Raw genomic sequence first — 9,125 nt, 5'->3', positions numbered from 1 at the left:
GGGCCGTGCAGCTATTCGTTGGTAAAAGAGTAGCCCAAGAGTTGGCGGTGGGTGGTGATGACTGCCTGCCTTCCCCACTGCTAAATTAGGGACGGCTAGCGCAGATAGCCCTCGTGCAGCTTTGCGCGAAATTCAAAACAAACAAACAAACAATTTCCTGCACTTAGAAATATTATAAGGTGAATATACATACCAGTTATCCTTAAATCCCATTTGGTCGTAGCTTTTGTTACTGATTATATATACACACCAGTTATCCTTAAATCCCATTTGGTCGTAGCTTTTGTTACTGATTATATATACACACCAGTTATCCTTAAATCCCATTTGGTCGTAGTCTTTTGTTACTGATTATATATACACACCAGTTATCCTTAAATCCCATTTGGTCGTAGTTTTTGTTACTGATTATATATACACACCAGTTATCCTTAAATCCCATTTGGTCGTAGCTTTTGTTATTGATTATATATACGCATTCTTCCCTATATTATTTTTATTTTCTTTAAGGAATTTATAAGATAAATTAAATTATTTGCTTTCAAATTCGAAAATGTCTGTCACAAGCTGTTTAGCTTTCAATCTTAAATAAAATTACAATTCTCTAATCAAAAAGGATAAGAAATATTAACGTTTATCATTCTCTCTGTATTTTCAGTCTCATTATTACGTCACAGGCTTTATTCTATTACTTTGCCCTAAAGGAAACTTAAGTCAGTGATAAATCTTAAAAATAAACGAGGAAATTGTAGTTGATCTTGTCAAGGTGAATTATTTTTTTCTCTACTATAACATAGTTGATCCACCAATGACTCAGCGGTAAATTTACGGACTACAGCTCTAAAATCTGTGGCTCGATTCTCGCGATGGATAAAACGCTGATAGCCCATAGTATGGTTTTGCGCTAAAACAAACAAACAAACAACCAGAAAACATTGTTGAATGTAATTCCATCTTGGGGTATTCTGATGCAGTACCACCTTTTCGAAACGAAATCTTATTTTTTTCCGAATTACTTGGTACACGGAAGCTAAGGTAGGTTAAGTTAGATTTCCTTTCACATTAAATCAAAGAGTGAACTCTTGCAGGTTAATTGGTACACCCGTTAACTTAAACCTCCTTCGTCATTCTTTGTAATAAGTAACAATCATCCCTGAAGATGTCATTACTAGTAAAAACGAGCAAATATATGAACACTACATTTCAAAAAATTACCTGATTTACGTTATCTTCCTAACATTTACCTTATGTTCTATAAAGCTGCGGTGGTAAAGAACTTCACTGGGTTTTGACTGTTGTTCTGGTGTCTACATTGAAAGCTTAGGAGCGAATTTTGATTTTGTCTCGGACTCTTAATACTAAGTGACTATTTTTATCACGTGAGTAAAATAAAACTATATATTTATAATTAGTATTACTGTACAGTATTGAAGATATTAAGAATATTTTATAGTTTCACTCAGTGTGTATTATTTATATTTTTCATGTATTACATAGAGAATAGGTTGGTTTGGTAAAACAACTTTTTTGTTGCCCTAAATATATAGTGAGGTCATGTTCTTCAAACTGAATAATGTTTTAGTGCTTAGCCTTTATAAAGTGACTTATAGCTTGCTTAAATGACTCTGTGACTATAAAACTCAGGGATTTACATATAACAATAAAACTATTTATTAGGCCTATCATGTCAGATTTGATCACTCATCCCTGCGTATATACGTAATTAAGAGCTAACTGTTTAAAAGGTAACGACGAAAACCTGGCTTGTACAAAAACGTCACTTCATTCATTCATCGAAAAATGTATATTTTCCAAATTTTTTTCTGAGAGATGTTGCATTGTTTATAGCAATTTAAACATTTAAAAACACTTATAAGCTTCTTGGATTTGATGATATTCATTAAAAATGCTTTCATGTGTCTCCAGGTACAACGATTACGCATTAAAAAATATATAATAGATTGATTCATCATTTTCACGCTAAAAAACTAACCATTACTTACAAGAAAAATATGCTGTGAATAAATGGTAATAACATAAAACACTAATAACAGTGTAAACACGTTTCTATCATTTACTCCCAAAATTTTAAAAGTTTACATTATTCATTTTTGTCTGTATTTTTATAAAGATCCCTAACAGGTTATTTTCTATCACATAATTAACATAGTGATGTAATACTCGTAGATGGTAAATTTCAACATAAAATTAAAGACGTTTGGTTTTAAAGTTATTTCATTTTATTTTATAGCCATGAACGTTTCAAGATTTCGATCTTTACTGCTACTCTTCTTACTTTTTATGAGCTTTTTCATTTCGCATTCGGAAAATATCACAACACACGAATTAAAGGATGATAAAGACAGAGCAAATTCGACTTCCAATAGGGATGTTTCTTCAACCATCAATAATCTTAAGGAATTCCGTCAAATCAACGTGCAAATACAGACAATACGACTTCTTTTTGGCTTAATAGGTTCAACTTTACTCCCACCAATATACTTATTAGTAGCAGGGATCTTTCTTTATCCCTTGCTTGGCGTTGACTCTAACGAATTTCAACATGGAGTTCGATTACCAGAACCAATGAATGAAGAAGAGATGATGTCCATGATGGATGACAAAGAAGAAAGCTCAATGAAAAGAGAAGAAAACGTGTATAATGATCATCCCTACACTAAACAATTAAAAAATGAACAATACGTCAACCATATTCAAATGAGACCAAACAGTGGCAGCTCTATCGGAACATCAAGTTCAAATCTTCAAACCTCTCACTACTTCCCTCTTCATTTCAAGTTTCCAATCACTCAATCAAGTGGTCACCTAAAAAACATCGTAAATCCAATTAGACAGTCTAATTTTCTTCGTTATTTGCCCAACAGGTGGCAGAAACCTTCAAAATAGATCCAAAATAAAACAGTTGTTTTCTCTCATTTAATTGAGCTTATTCAAAAAAAAAGTTTCAAGAACTTACATTCCCTTGGTGAAATAGGAGTTTAGTATAGATTTGTTAATCATGGAATATTTCTGAATGTTATATGTCACGTTTCTGGGAAAATGTATAATTTAAAAACTAAAAAAAAACAATATTGTAAATATAAAAGATACATACGTATCTATTTCAAATTTCTCATTTTGCCATTCTTAGTAAATTTGTTAGTTAAATAGATGTTTAGATACACCTTAACTGTTCAATAAAATTAAAACTGTTTCATAATATTGGAAGATTTCCTGAATGAAGTGTAATTTTTACTTCACTATCGTGGTCACAAATAATTTGTTGTTGTTTTTCTCTACATTCATAAAAGTGCTACAAATAAATTACACCCCAGCCGAAAAGTTCTATTATATTCTGTACACTTACATTCCATTGAGAATCTCTAGCGAACTTAATCTAGAATCTCTTGTTTTCAGTGAATATTTTTATAACAGTTTTGTGAAACCCTTTGTTCAAAATAATGTACATGAAAAAATATACAACTGTAAATCTCTTAAATTGGAATCGTTAGCAGCATCCAAGAAAGATTTTTAGACTTTAAATTGAAGAGTATTAATTTCAAATAGTCAACATTATTAGTTAAAACGGGATAGGAAATGTATACTTGCCTTTAAGAATACGTAATGTTTTCATTTATTCATTTAATGTTATAAAAAATACCAACATTTAAACACAATTCGGTTTTTATTCCAGTCCATATGCATCTACTTATTTGATAAATCCTATTTTTCTTTAGAACGTTAGAAACAATCCTAAATATTTATGTAAACATTTAAGTTATATTTCACAAAAAATATATTTGTGTTTATGATTGCAATGAAGTTTGAATTACTTTTTTTATTTTAATAAATTTTTCTTATATTTTTTCGTTACTGGCAAATTTATATATAGACATTTAAGTTGTATTTCACAAAAAAATATATTTGTGTTTATGATTGCAATGAAGTTTGAATTACTTTTTTATTTTAATGTGTTTTTCTTATATTTTTTCGTTACTGGCAAATTTATATGTTGATTTTTTTTAGTCATTGTATATCAAAAAAGGACATTCGCAAGCTTATGTGTTTGTTTATAGTGTCGGAATTTGTTCTACAAACCAACTGGAAGTATAATGCTTCATTGCATTATTATTATAAGAATACTATCAGAATTTAAAGGCTTGTTTGTTTTAGAAAATGTTATCATTGTGATAAATATGTGGCTAAACATGGTGTTCTGCATAAAATTTATGACTGAACTCTTGCTGTTACCTTTCGCAAGAAATTTCAGTATGCTTAAGTTTTCGATGATTTTTTGTTTATCAAACATAATACAGTATTTTTTCCTCACTTGCTTATCTGATGCAGATTGCAACCTTTATACGCTGGTTATTCAAAAACAAAAAGGCGGAAACTATCTTAAAAGGAAACGACAAAATTAAAATTGTACGCTTTGTTAGAATGGTAAACCAACCAAAAAAAGACGAAGGGATCACTGAAGCGTTTCGCTCTATAGTTAGAGCAGGTGAATCAGTCAGTCGAGACAGGAGTGTCTCAAAGTTGAGGAGGTAGCCAGACGCAGATTGTAAAAGTAATTCAGATTAAATAACTTATAAATTCAATTACTTCATCAAACTTATCAGTTAAAACTACCGATTCTGAAGTTTGAAAGCTTTTTTAAGTTAGAATTAAATTATAATCAGATTCTAATCATACCTTAAAAGCTGTTGTTTTTTTACATACGTTGCTATTAGCGAATTTTTTAACCTATAAATATTTCATTCTCCTCACTGGGCTAAGTATCCTTGACCGTGAAGTTTATAATACTATAAATACGACAGCAGATAATTACTGTACGTGGAAAAATCGTTTCTTGCATTATTAACCTACGGTTGTTTTAAAATATATACATAGATTCTATCTGAAAGAACCATCTTTATGAAAGGTTTTACGTTTTAAAGATTAAAACCATAGGTTACGGATCGCTATACCTATGTGCTAGGTATGATAGGTTTCCTTTTATCAATACAACAGATTCCAAAGATTCAATTTAAAGAGCAAAGTTGTATCGTCGTTTCAAATCCCACACATTAAAATCCTAAGCGCTAGAGTCCCACTTATAATAAAATATTTCTAAAACTACATAGTATAATTATCTGCATCCACAGGCCCTTTCTTGAATTATTTGTGTGAGTTTTGTTTTGTGTGTAGTTAAATAATATTTGATAAGGGATCATATTTTTTTTCAAGTGATATGAGTTAGCAAGTAACTCATTTTCTCTTATTTTATGAATAACACCATTTTGCCTCTTTTTGCTAGGTAGATGAGCCATAATTTGAACGTATAATATTTATTTCAATATTGACTTTTACCACGAAATTATATTTCCTTCTTTGACTTAACGTAGCTACGATTTAAATGGCAATCAATGGTTTACAGTATTAATCAAAGGTTTAGTCTGTTTTGAATTTCGCGCAAAACTACGCGAGGGCTATCTGCGCTAGCAGTCCCTAATTTAACAGTGACAGGCTAGAGGATGATTCGAACCCTCGACCCGCAGATTGTGAGTCGAGCTCCATAACCATCAGGTCATTAATACGAAGCACTGGATCAATTGTGGCTAAAATGATAGCACAGACAAACAAATATTTTAATAGATTTACTCAGTAGAATAGGCTAAGCAATAAAAAGGCCTGTGCTTGTGCGATATCGACTGATTTTCTTTTTGCAAAATGATAACCAGAAGAAGACATATAATCGATTTATCATTTCAAGATTGGATTATGATTAAAAGTTAGTTGAAAATCGCTACATCCATAGTAAAATAATAAAAAGTACCAAATTTTACTGGACAATAAAAATAACAGATAATGATACAGTCATGGTGTGAGAAAAACACCTAGGTTCGAGAAGTCTTAATACAAAACGATAAAAACCCTGTAACCCGAGCGCTTTCGAAAGGTGGGCCTTTCTTCTTTAGGGGTAAACTTGAAAGATCTATGTTCCTTACGTGAAGATACAATGATGATGTCAGAAAAACACGTAGATTCAAGAATTTATAATATAAAACGATAAAAACCCTGTAACCCGAGCTCTTTCTAAATGTTGACCTTTCTTCTTCAGGATATTTTTAGAGTTTAAGAAATCCGAACATTCTTTCCAGCTTAGTAAACATACACTTTAGAAAATAACATAGATATGTATATAATTAAAGAAATTATTACAATACAAGATGTTAACCTTCAAATCTAGCCGAAGGTGATATTAATTTATCAAATCTTCTTAAACCAATCCAACAGAAGCAATTGTAAATTATATCAGCCATGTCTGGCCAAGCACCCCCACTTTACAACTCCTTCTTCCACAGAGCCCGACATGGCCAGGTGGTTAGGGCACTTGACTCGCAATCTGAGGGTCGCGGGTTTGAATCCCCCTCCCACCAAACATGCCCGCCCTTTCAGCCGTAATGGCGTTATAATGTGACGGTCAATCCCACTATTCGTTGGTAAAAGAATAGCTCAAGAGTTGACGGTGAGTGTTGATGACTAGCTGCCTTCCCTCTAGTCTTTCACTGCTAAATTAGAGACGGATAACGCAGATAGTCCTCGTGTAGCTTTGGGCAAAATTCAAACCAAACCTTCTTACACCACTGAGTGCCAGCATAAACTTCAAAAATGTATTTTGTAGAAGAAATATCAGTTAAAATTGAAAGCAAATAATAATGTTTTTGTTGTTCTTAGCGTTCGTTTCTATTGTCTTTTTTTTATGTAATAATGTTAATATGACGAAGTTTTAAGGGTATAAATTGCTTGAAACGTTTATTAAAGTTAACTCACAATGTTGCAGTTACATTCTTAAAGACAACAGGGGAAAATATAAAGCATCATAAAAGCTTTATGTATTTGTGTGTCTCTTGTGGGATTAAACTATACAAGTAAAGAGAAAACTTGAATGTAAATCTTCTATATATTTTTTAGAAGTGGTACGACTAGCAAACTTGTAGGAAATACAAGCACTTAATCTTCAAGCTCTAACTCAACTACTGAACTATTGGTCCACAATTTACCATTCATCTACTTTCATCATCAACTAGTTACAAGTTAAAATACATTATTACGGTTATTCTTCTTATAATACTACATACGCGTCACCTTATAAGTACTTATTAGATTGTAGTGATGAGTTTTTAAAGTAAACTTATAGACATAAAAGAAAAAAATATGAATTTGCATAAAAGTTATTCAAAGAAGCTACAAGGTTAATAATAGGTAGGCAAACAGTGATTTATAAGCATAAGAAAAAGTTTTATTGGTGGAGCATGCTGCATACCAATGTTCTGTCGAAACATAATGTGCTTCCTTACTCAAGTAAGTTACAAGGTTCTTATAATTCAAAGTAAGGGTTGTACTTAAATGAAATTCAAAGAAAAATCTATGGAAAAATATCTCTCTTTTTTAATAAATCAGTAGTATGTGGTATTCATCAACGAGCTTATGTGAAAATATGACAACATATTTATAATATTTTTATTATATCAATACCATGTTTATCATTCTAAATTTTACAAAATAATAAATCAAGTGCTTCAACTTGCTTTAAATTAATTATTAATGTTATTAATGTTAATTAGGTCAGTAGCAAGAGAAACGTTTAAGCAAAGCATCTTTAAAAAAATTACATGGGCAAAGTAGTAAATTTCTAGTGCAAATGAATATTATGAGAGTTAATCTTATTAAATTAAAATTTCTACTTGACTCAGCGGTAAGTCTGAGGGCTAATAATGCTAAAAATATGTATTCGATACCCTCGGTTGGCAAAGCACAGACATCCCGTTGTGAGACTTTGCGCTTAACAACAAAAAAAAAGCAAATAAGTATTAACTAAAATGTTGATATAAGTATGTTTGTTCTTAAATTGTTCATAAAAGTGGTTCATATTTCACAATGATAATAAATAAAAATATTAAGTTTAAGATAAATATTAAATCTATTTTTATCGCTAATTGTTTTATGATGGTATAGATTATACAACAGTGTCGAAATGTTTTTGGAAATGATAGGTTTTAGTATGAACTTTGCCCTGATGATTGTAACACGTTTACCGAAACTAGTTGGCTGTAAGTTATATTAAATAGTTGTACTTATTATTGTGTAAAAACGTCGTTTTTTTTGTAATTGTTACTCTTAATATACCAGCAAAATGTGCCTTAAAAACTCAGTACGATAAATGTAATTTTGTTCGTTTTTATTTGCTGTAAAACTTCTATTGTGATTTATGAAAATTAATTAAGATTTATAAGTTTCACAGATGTACCTTAAAGCTTCATACAGGTTTCGGTTTTGACTGGAATATAAAAAAGAGATAAATATAAAAGAAAATTTTTGGATAGTTACCAACTCAGCCCCCTTTCCTGTTCACCCAGATAAAACGCAGTGGCTGGTCGTTGAACCATCCTATTCCCTCCGAATATAAGTAATACATATAATTAGAAATTATATATTTTTCAACTATAATAAACTAAATATATTTACATGCAACTGAATTAAACTTTTCATTCAATATCCACTAACAAGATATCTTGCAAATAAGTGATTTTTATATTTAACTGTTGCAATATAGGCTGACATTTATTTCGTGTGTTGGCAGATCGACTTCACCTCATAAAGTCTACGTAAGGGGCTATACCATACAATTCAAAGACTTTCTGTAAACCCTGATTTCGTTTACCTTTTATAGAATCTAAAACAGCATGACATGTTGACATTTGGAGTAACATTTTTTTCACAACTAATATATTTTTTCCATTAAAGGTACATGCACGAATTTAGCATGAATTATGTAATAATAATAAAAATATTAACTAGGTTCCACAAATTAAAAAGGAAATAAAAGCACTTTGTATTTTTGTTATCTCATTCGCAACTTTTAAATCTGTTCTGATAATTTATAAGTAGCTGTCTTATAAGTTTTTATTGGCGAGTCGTTAAAAAAAAGCTCCACCTATCGTATAGAATAATTTATTTATTTGAATACACCTATCAAACATTTTCTATTCGCAGATAAATGTGCCAAAGCACTTCCATTAGTCAATACGTTTGATTAAGGCCCGGCATGGCCAGGTGGTTACGGCGCTCGACTCGCAATC

This window comes from Limulus polyphemus, unplaced genomic scaffold (genome assembly GCF_000517525.1).
Source record: "Limulus polyphemus unplaced genomic scaffold, Limulus_polyphemus-2.1.2 Scaffold1162, whole genome shotgun sequence".
Taxonomy (NCBI): domain Eukaryota; kingdom Metazoa; phylum Arthropoda; class Merostomata; order Xiphosura; family Limulidae; genus Limulus; species Limulus polyphemus.
This window is presented reverse-complemented; position numbering follows the sequence as displayed.